The sequence below is a fragment of the Falco naumanni genome, chromosome 3 (assembly GCF_017639655.2).
Source record: "Falco naumanni isolate bFalNau1 chromosome 3, bFalNau1.pat, whole genome shotgun sequence".
In the NCBI taxonomy this organism is placed as follows: Eukaryota; Metazoa; Chordata; class Aves; order Falconiformes; family Falconidae; genus Falco; species Falco naumanni.
The window spans coordinates 22,951,435-22,962,427 of record NC_054056.1 but is presented as its reverse complement, the minus strand read 5'-3'; the positions used below and the strand labels follow the sequence as shown (position 1 = coordinate 22,962,427).

The following is a 10,993-nucleotide window of genomic DNA, read 5'->3' as shown; positions in this document are numbered from 1 at the left end:
GTGACGTCATCCTGCGCGCGCCGCCCCGAGGGCCGCGCACTCCGCTGAGGAGAGGAGCGGGGCAGGGCGGGCGCTGAGGTGGGGCCCGGTGCGCCGCCTTGGCGGCATCTGTCCCTCCTGCGGGTGCTGCTTCAAAGCGCCCTTTCCCTCCTGTGCAGCCCCGGCGGTCCTGCCTCCTTCCTCCCCGTGCGGCGGGGAAGGGCTCGGCGGCTCCTGTAACGGCCGCGTCTCTATCCCGGCTGTGGGTGCCGGAGAAGCGCAGGGCGCGGCCGTGGTGCTGATAGGCTGAGGGGATGCGGCCAACGGAAGGAACCGGCCGCTGGAGTAGGAGCTGGAGCTGAGGAGTGAGGCTTCCCTCTTACCTCTGAGAATTGGGGGGTCACGGGCGGACCCCAAAAGAGGAGAGGCCCTCTCCCACTCCCTGTGCTGTGCCCTGCCAGGGTTTAAGACACACTCTTCAAACCAGAGGGGAGGCCTGGCTGGGCTTAACATGCCTTCAGTGGGAGCCAGCAGTACTCAAAAAATAGGTTGGAGATAGAAGTAGCCCGAACTTGCCGGTACTGATGACTGTCTCGAAGCCACTGGCAGTAGCTTTTTGGCTTGTGTGTATAGCTATAGGTAGGTGGCTTTTTGGGAGGGAGTAGGTAAAGGAGTAAGAAAAGTAAGGAAATGAGAAAAATTTCAGTATGTGGATTGTTAATCTTAGGCATGTGTAAAGCGTGGTCATGTAGAATTGGTAATAAAACTAGGAAATACATGTAACACGACTACTACAAAATAATACTTTATGGAATAGCATAATAAGGAAATACTACCATTCATAGACTGTGTACAAAAGTAAAGTCTGGGGACTGTATGTTAATCACCACCCAGTTTAGACAACAGGGATGCAGATTCTGTTTTTGAAAGTTTTTAAAGCTGGTGCAACCATAGATGGTGGTGGTCTTAAAAGGGAAAATGTAAATTATTTACCAGCAATACATAATTAGATAAGCCTGAAGTTAGCACACGATAAGAAGACAAAAATATCTCATCATTAAGCAGTGGGCTACAACAAGTAGCACAAGACAGATGTCTGAAGACAACAGGCTACTTCCTATAAGATGAATAGGTTTGAATTAGTTCAGAATCATGACATAAGACATCCAACCTGCTGTGCTTCAGGTTGTGATGATAAATTAGACCATCATCTTGTAAAGAGGGATGTGTTTACCTAATGGAGATAATTTACCTAATTAAACTACCTACGTTAATGTTCTACACATATTACATTAGAGCTGCATCTTGAGGAGAAATAGAAGACAATGGCTTCATTGATCCTTTTAGTGAAGACATACCAAGGAAGACGGGTGTGAAGGCAGACTGTTAAACATAGACTGAACCCAGCCTTTTAGGAACTGATATGGTCAGTGCAGGTAAATTGCATTTTGTCACAGTTTTCTTCTGGCACAACTTCACAGCTGTGGTAACTTTTCTTGAATCTATGTTTTGAAACCGTCTCTGCCCTTCATAGTATGTTTTTGATTTATAACTTTATGGAGTAGTTTCAGTATGCTGTTAAGAGTTTAATAATTGCATCTCCCAGGCAAGACTGAGACAACATGGATTAAAAAGGCTTTTAGAAAAAAAATATCTGCAAAGCTAGAATTTGGGAGAAGGAAGGGGGAAAATTTGAGAATATTTTAGAAATGTGTTAAAGGCGAATTGCTAAATTCAAGAGAAGAGACCAAAACTGGCTTATCATCTAATTTTTACTGTGAGTAAGAATGCTCGTTCCTAATATGCTGCTCTGGGATGCTTCACGGTTATCAGCAGTTCTGTATTGCTGTCCTTTCTCCACCCAGTTTTGAAGTTCACTTAATGATGCAGTTTGAGCTGAGTGTTGAAAGACCTGGATGAGATAATTGTATTGGTATAAAATGTTAGCATTAACTAAGGTGTTTAGATGGTGTAGTGGAAGGTACTAAACACAACTTTAAAACCTTGGTTCTGGAAGAAGGCTAAATTGGAAAGGGATAAATGGTTCTAAGAGGTTCTTACAAATAGCCTGCTCTTCTATTGCCATAGTCCCAATGTTAAGGTCACTTTCTCAGTTTTGATGGCTAGCTCCATCTTCAAACACTAGCTATCCTGGAGGTACCTTTGGCTCACTTTTAGATACCAAAGGGTATGTTTCTTAGTGTCATAACTCAGTAGGATTAAATGATGGAAATTGGTGTGAAGCTGCTGCAAAAAGAAGCAGCTGGCATGTTTGGAGATGCATTACAAGCTTGTACTGTGTGCTAGAGTGCACCAGGCAGTGCAATTTTAAACATGGTTATTAGCCTCTGTTAGTATAAAGAGCTCTTTTCAGTTAGTTCAGAGCAGCTTGTATTAACAAGCAATGTTTTTTGGCTTTCAGCATACAGCATGTGGCACATTTTGAGAAGCTTTTTGGAATAGAAGTGTAGGCTTCACAGATTATGCAGTCCCCCAGCACTGCTTTTATTTTGTTTCCAAAGTGACTGGTTACTGCAGTGTCCTGCCATCAACACAGAAACTAGCAGACCTGCTGTGGGCAAAGTTACGGAAAAGGTCATCTGTAGATTGCAGAGAAAATGCCCGGCATCAAAGTGAGTACTCAGTAACTCTCATTAGGAATTTTATTTGTAGAGTAAATACCACAGCAACTAATTATGGGAGGCTACTTTTCAATAATGTAGGTACTGTTACTTTGTGTTCTCATATAGGTCATATAAGTATGCATATACACTTTGGTTTCTCTGTAACAGTCATGTGACCACATATTTCCTAGAAATGTCAAAGTGGCTTGTTTATGACATGCTGAGAAAAGTCCTGTGTAAATGCCAAGTACATCTTTATTAACATTAGAAGCATTATATGGCTTTTGAATCTACAGGCTATGTAATTGCTACTGAAAGCAGGAATCTACATATGAACTGATAACTGAGCTAATTAACACAACTTGCAGAACAAGAGAAACTTGAAAACTATTTGAGCAGCATGTAGTTAACTTATGGTGCGATAATAACATACACTGAGTATCGCCAAGTGTTCATGCGTATTTCTGCGAGATGTTTTACATTTGTTGACTGGTAAGAATACCTGATTTACAAAGTGTTTCCTAAGGGGGTGCTTCTCACTTCTGACATCCTGTGCTCCCCTTTTCATCCCCCGTCTAAGTATTTCAGTATTAGCAGACTATTGCATTGTCCACACCTGTCCCTGCAGAAGCTTAAAGCGTTGTCCTTGTAAACACAAATTCTCATAAACATGAGTAGTTGATATGAATGGATCTAAGCAGTTCCACTGTATTTTAGAAATATCTGTGTGGGTCATGTTTCAGGGTAAGTATATGCAAAGATTCAACAAAGCTGTAAAGTAGTAAGGTGCATAAGAGATAGACAATGAGTCAAAATAGTACATAAAGTCACATTTTTCATCTGTGTGCAAATGACAACACTGTACACAGTAAGGATTTCTGTTAACCTTCCAGTTACCATGAAGTTAAACCTCTGCAGGGTTTGAAAACTACTGCTTTGTGTGTTTAATAACAACTACAACTGGATGTTCAGTCAGAGCACGCATGGCTGTTACGTGGTCTATAAAGTACTTAGATCTAGTACTGGATCTGCAGGTACAGCCTGGGAACCGTAACAGCCAGCACGTAGCTCTTGCAGGCAATAGCATCCCTCTGCTGATGCTGAGGGTCAGAGTGGTAAAAGGGCTGTCACCCCAAGGTCCCCGCTCACCGGTCACGAACTGTTAGCGGGATTGCTTCCTTGGTGAAGTACCGCCAGGACAGAGCCTGACCTGCGGTGAACACTTGCTGAGTCGCTGCCTGCCTGCTACTTTTGAGAGAGTTTTGCAATGAATGGTGCGTGTATGTGCCAGTGAACCATGTAAACGTTATGGAACTCACACTTTAGAAAAAGAAACACTGTCAATTCATTTATGCTTTGAGTCGGTAAATTTCCATTTGACAGGTCTATAGGTTTTGATACAGTTGGTAACTTAGAGTTTATGCATTTTCAAACTCATTGTAAATGGAAAACGTTTCCAGGGTATTACTACTTTGCATTAGGACAAGTTTGCACTTAGATCTGAAGTCAGGCTGCGGAGCGAAAACTGGTGGTTTTCCACGTGCATTGGGTGTCGCTAGTGGCAACCTGTGCTTAAAAAAATAATACACCAACCAACCAAAAACGAGAAAAGGGAAAACTTTGCAGCTTTCTAATAATTTAAGGTGACCTGGTCGACATAACTTGACATTTTCCAGAAGGCAAGAGGCTCTTCCCAGACCGAGATTCCTTGCCGCCCCCCCGCCGCCCGGTGGCTGTGGGACTGCCCCGATCCTGCTCGGGAGATGTAACGGGAATTCGCGGCTGTGGGCGGCAGCGGTCGCTCACTCGCCCGGGCGCGGCCTCGGCCGCCGGGGCCCCCCCTGCCCCCGGCTCTGTCCAGGGCCGCCGGTCGCTCGGCGCGCTGCGGGCACCGGCCGCGGGCTCCTCGGCCAGGGGGCCGGTGCGAGGCGAGGGGAGGAGAGCGGCAGCTCCGTCCGCCCGTCTGCCGTTCCCGCTGTCCCACCCGCGCCGCATCCCGGGGCAGGCCGCCGCCTGGCTGAGCACGGCGAGGGGCAAAGGTAGGGAACGGCGGGCGGGGGTTGCCCCGAGCGGCCGCCGAGGTCCGGCAGCGGGAGCGCCACGCTCCCTGCGCTGTCGCCTCGCGTTTTCCCGGGCGGCCCGGGGCTGTCCCTGAGCGCCGACGGGTACCTGCAAAAGGGAGGGCGGGAGCTGAGCCCGCTTCTCTCCTAGCCCGAAGCCAGGCAGGTCAGTGCTGCCCCGGGGTATGAGTGTTCCGTGCGTTACCTTCGGCAAAAGAGGTGAGTTTTCCCCAGTTTTGGAGTTTTCCTGCGGTTCTACTCGGCTCTGGGAGCTTGTGGTTGCAGGTTTGCTCGACGGTTTGCTCCAGGATAGTGTGGCAAAGGTAGTCAGTGAGGGGTTAATTTTGCATGCTTATAAGTGATGTTCTGAAGCCTAATTAAGGTTTTAATTTTTTGAGATAACATTCATTTAAACATGTACTTTCTGTAATGTTTGTGGGTGTTTTGAGGTATTTTTCTCATACCTTTTCTCTAGGTATGCTTTTCCATGAAAAGCAAAGCTGTGAAGAGACTACTTCTGTGAACAAACTTTGCACTTTTCAGATTTGAGCCCTTAGTATTTTTTCTGAAATAACATAAACTAGGTATAGAAACAAACATGAAAGTCTCCAGGTAGTCACAGTCCATAGTTAAAACAATTACATTTATTATCTAGAAAAAGAAATTCCAGCTAAAGTTGTTTAAGGGTTTAGACATTTGCCTGTTACATCCAAGCTACTTAAAATTCTAGGGCCTGCCTTGTGAATTCTGTATGAATCACGTCTTATTTTTAAATGAATGGAATTTCATACTGAAAATATTCATGGCGTATTAAAGTAATATCCATGGCCTGGCTTAGACTAACAAAATCCAGAAAATTCAGCATGGAAGAAAAGCATTTATCCTTATTTCACCTCTGTATCCTGGTTTTCTAGGCATTTCTCCTCACGAATTACATAGTTACTCATTGTTGACCCTTCCAGGGCTTTAGGTTTAGTGAAGTGAGAAAATGCCAGGTGGTTAGGTTCTGCTCCCAGTTACTTCAGACTTTACACCACGGTAACAATATTTGTTTCAGAGCTGTTACTATAGTTTACCTGACTGTAATTGGATACTGAATTTGTTCAGTAACTTCTCTTATATTTTGTGACTTTGTCAGCTCAAGTCAGGCTCTTAATACAGAATCTGTATATGAATTGTATAATGCACAATTTAACTGATTGTCCTCTTTAATAGGACTTACAGAACTGGAAATATAGATGTAATACATGTTTTTAGTAGAGGCAAGAAACCACAGCGCTGTTTTGTGTGGCTAAAAGCAATAAGCATTCAGTTCTGATGACCTTTTTAGTGGAAATTCTGATACGACAGAACTGAAAGCTTTAGGGAAACTTTTATGTGTACACACATAAATAACATTGTGAAGTCAGGATGAGAAGGACTTTTAAAGTTAAAAAAAGTCATAAGGAATTCCAGTAATGACATTCTGAAATAGAGACAGCTTAAATATAGGAAGCTTGTATTTTCCTCTCTGGTGGCTGGACCTCAGAGGCTTCATAGATTTTTGCATCTAACTTCCTCTCAGTGTGAGGTGGGCTCCACCATGGTCTGGGACCCCAAGGAGAGTTGAGGTCTGCAGAGAGCTGCAGGGGTTTAGCATGGGACAGAAGATTTACTATTTTATGTCAAGTTCTTGGTTTGGGCCTGTTCTATGTTAATGCATCTTAGGGGGCATTTAGCTGAAGTTTGTTTGCAGTGTAAGAACCTCGAAAGACACATTTTAAATTATAAAAGTCTGTAAAAGGAAAATACCTCATATTTTTTATTATGCAGAATTTTAATGTCTAAATATGAGTGAATAGAAATCAATTGGCAAAAACTTACTTAAATACTATTGCAATAGTTTTAAGTGGAAACAGAATTGGTAATGCTTCAACTATCACTTTTGATAGCAGTGCTCTTATTTTGGAGAAAATACATGGTTTGAGGCCTAACTTTGAATGCAAGACTCAAAGAACTGTTGGTCATGTGAAGGGGAAAGTTAAGGTAAATATTCTGAAGTCTCTGCAGCCTAATCTAAATGTTATACAAAGTTTAAAAGTTTTTTTAGTAATGAATTCTGTCACTACATTTCTTCACCGTGGTGCTTTTTCGTGTATCTTTTTTCCAAGTAAGATTCAATTGATGCCTCTCGTTTAAAGTTTGGAGCATGATAGATTTGTGCTGACATACATGCATTACATAATTCCAAGAGGGTGTCCATATGCAGAAACAATTAAGGAAAAGTGTAAAAGGGAGAGTACATTTAGGCTGAGAAGACTGGATCATTCACCACTTCTTCCAATGGATGTAGCTGGCTGAAGAAGCCCACAATTTTGAAATGTGCCATTGTATAGTGCATTCAAATGATGTGGAAAGGTTTGAAAGCTCTGAAACTAATCATTCCTGAATAGCAGCTGTGGACATTGTGATAAAAATTGCTTCCTTACAAGAGGTTAAAATAAAGAGTGTACCTTGGTAATTACCAGATAAAGCAGCCTGGCTTGCAGGAATTACAGTAGGTAAGAGAAAATTCCTCATGTTAAAACATTAGGTGGATGATACTGTGCCCAACAAGCAGGAATGACATTCAGGAGCATTCATTGCCTTGATATGGTCTAAAGGAACAGAGATGGTGGCATAGAGTGATCAGAGATGCTGCCATGCAAAAGGGAAAGTGGCTGGATATTTACTGGGAAGGCTGTAGTCAGTTCTGTAGAATTGGAGTTGTCCCTAATTTTACTCCCAGGACATCGCCCGTTCTTTGTGGAGGAAGACACTGATTTAAACCTGCTGATCTTGAGCAGCTGCTCAACTTGTTAGTTTTCTGTACAGGAGAGAAGCTTGTAGTTGTAGATTTTATTGCTCCTTTAAACATCATATTTCAGTCTTTTTCTCATGACCATAACAGAAATAGATTCTGAAATCTTCCTAGTAAAAAGTAGTGTATTTACATGTTGATGGATTTTAGAAAACATTTGCTCAAGATTTAAGTGTGTCTTACCAAATATTGCTTAAATTTTCATCTTTGAGTAAGTGGAAGGACTTTTCACCTGTGAAACTAGAGGACAAGTTTCCAGCCCTGTGTGTATGAATTTAATAGTCACCTCCTGTGTCATCAAAGAAAAATGAGTGAAGGTTTCTGTACCTGGTTTTTGTAGGTATAATATGAAGAAAATAATTAGAGGGATATGCTGATGCTTGCTCAAAAAAAATGAAACACTCTGTGATAGCTAGTGAACGGAAGCTATATAAGTTCTCAAAATGTTTAGTGGAATTTTAAGTAATTCCTATAAAGTTGGGCTAAGCCTTCCTGGTCAAAATATCCAGACATGAGAGTATCCACTTATATGGAAGTTAGTACTTTAGTTATTATATTTATTTTGCAGATAGTGTCAAGATGCTATTTTACTTGAATGTAATTCTAAAAATTAGATTGCTCTGTAAAATACTTTGGTACAGCAATCCCCGTACAAGTCAGAATTACTGCAAGGGTGTCACAGAAGGCAGAATTTGAATACTGAATTGCCTGAGGATGAGTGATACCATTTCTGAAACATGGACATTACAAATAGGCATTCCAGGAATAACATCACATCGCTACCCACATGCATCTGTGGGTAGTTGAGCTTTTTCAGAAAATTCGCAGGCTAGCTACTTAATAGTCATCCCTCGATTACATATGTAACAGTGTAAATACTTGGTGATAGAAGAGCTCATAAACTAGTTGGAAACCTTTTTTTTTTTGTTGTCTCACCTTTTCCTCTATCCCATCCTCTTCTGTCCCATATACATATGATGTAAATAAATGAATTTCTATTAATAGAATACTGGACTTTACCAGTTGGTCTTTTTAAGTGAAACAACCTCCAAGAAGCCAAATTTGGGGTGGCTGCTCAGGTAAAATCAGTCTGTGAGTTATTTTGTTGTCTGTCTCTTTCATTTTATGAGGAGTAACATAGTATGAATAGCATTTAATAGCAGAACTGCAAATAGACTACACATCTACTGATTCCCATCCATACTGCCTGGACAGTGGGAAAAAATTGGAAATTTACCACATCTTTCCTCAAAGTCAGTAGGAAAGAACAGAGTAAACTGATCAAACTGTACGTCCCACAGGACCTTTAATCATTGACAGGTGATTGTCTCCTTCAGTGGTTTTGCTGCCTGTGGAGCAGCAGCCTCACTATGCTTTACACCTGGTGTTAAGGTGAAACACCAGGTTGTGATTGGTGGCAGACAGGTGAAGGACAGAAAACAAAACATGTGTTGTACAAACATATGTCCAGTATAAGCTATGTCATTGATGACTTTTCACTTCCAAACATTCTTTTCTGTGTTTGCGAACATGTTTTATTATGTGTGTTTTTCTGGCATGAAAATTGTGACAAAATTACTTGCTTCAATTTCTGAAAGCAACTTTAGAACTCAGAGTGTTTGTACTTCTCAGGATTTCAGGTAAAAATGAATGAAACAACTGTTACTGTAGTTGCCCTATTGTCAAGGCAAAGAGGTCTTAGTGAGTGTAAAGTATCCACAGATCTGATGTCTCCTCTATCCTCACTCCAGCTTTTAGGTACATTGTAAGCAGGTTCTAAGGAAGACCTTGAAATGCAAGATTAACTTTAAAGCTGGTATTTTTTTGATATGTTGGTTAAGATGATGCTTTTATAGGTTTGTGTTGAACAACTGCTTCACTTACATTTGGTTAATGATCCAGTATACGCAGAGAGATGTATTACTCCCAATAATTTTAAAGGATTTAAGAATTGGTAAAATAGGTCTTGGGTTTGTTCATATTCTGCAAAAGTTTCTGGAATGTTTCAGGTGTTACTCTTTGCAGCTTTTATAAAAATAATTTCACAAGACACCCCAAACTCTCTTCCTGGTTACAGAAGCTTTGTTGTTGCAGGTATTTGTTGTACTACTTTAGCTTACAAGAAGGTGATGCAGCATATGAAATTTCAAAATAAATATCCTAGCTTCTCCAAGTAATTATTTTATAAATAAACTGAAACTCTTGACAGTTAATATTTTTGCCAAAATTAAAACTTGGCAAAATGCTGTGATTCTATGAAATTATCTACTGCTTTTTGGAATAAAACATGCGTAGTTGTGTGGACAAAAGTGTTTTTGTGGAACAGAACGCATTCTCGTGCTTTTTAATAATTTGTTCCTGATACTGGAGATTAATATATGAAGATCAGACAGAAGCAGGGAGTACACAATGTAACGGCTGTGCCTTGAATTCAGTTGAGTGTTTTTGAAATAAATGGTTATGTTACGTTCTTGTTATAATAGCTGGTAGCCTGTTAAATGGAAAGTTATGTAAGAATTTGCACCATCGTCTTCTGTCTGAATGTTGCCTTTGCGTAGTCCTAACTTAATGAAATAGTCTCCTGCTGAATTTTTTCTGTTTAGTTTTAGTCCAGAGGTTGACTTTCCTGGAAAGCTTATGGGAAAATCCTTAGCCTGGCTTTGATTTAAAAAACCAAAACCCAAATCAATTATATATTTCTCCTGTTTGAAATGTAGCTGTGGAAAGAGGCTGCAGTTGTATAAACACAACTATATCATTCGGCAGTTTTAGCCTAGCCATTTCTTATTGAGTGTTTAATTACTTTGGAAATAAAAGATTGAACAAATGTTTTTAAAAATCTGGTGTCTGTTTCGAGTTTATTCTTAGTTACTTTATGCCATTTGTTTTTTGAAAAACTTGAACCCTGCTTGCTATCATGTCGTGAGGCTTGTACTGCTGTGCTTTTAAACTGCTGCGAATTGGGATGAATTCACACATATGCCGCTACCTTTGGTGGGGTGAGGCTTCCCTGAATGCTGAGTTAGGCCTTAAGAGAAATACTTATACCCATTGTGTAAAGCAGCTTTTATAATTGATGAGAATTAGACTTTTTGGTGGTGGTTTGCAGCATTGATTATAAGATCCCTGATCACACATGAGCTCTGTAACCTGAATACTCTGTGAAGTTGGATGTGGTTGCCTCTTACCTCTCAGGAAAAGGTCCTGAAATCCCAATGCTATAAATACCTATGAGAGTGGTTACCTGATTTGCCTACCCAAATAAACACGGAATATTCACATACCTAAAGGTTTCTAGAGTTGTGTGCAGCATTGTAGACTTTATTAATGTGACACAGCTGATATCTCTGTAAGAAGTTTAAAAGCTTTATAGAAAATTGTAATTGCGATATTATTAGATCTGCGTGTTCCGTAAAAATTGTTTTGGTCATGGAAAGTAAACGTGTCCTAAACATTAAAAATTTACTTAATTTTGATGAAAATTGGGTACA

At 40.8% G+C, this 10,993-nt stretch overlaps 1 protein-coding gene across 1 annotated transcript in view; it reads left to right on the top strand.

Annotated features, from left to right (window-relative positions):
• The first annotated feature begins 112 nt into the window (after positions 1-112).
• The window catches only part of RNF144B (ring finger protein 144B), a 99,790-nt gene continuing 88,909 nt past the window's right edge, over positions 113-10,993 (top strand). Inside the window, exon 1 of the mRNA XM_040586427.1 lies at positions 113-4,882. The gene's annotated coding sequence lies outside the window, so the exon portion shown is untranslated. The remainder of the gene's footprint in view (positions 4,883-10,993) is intronic.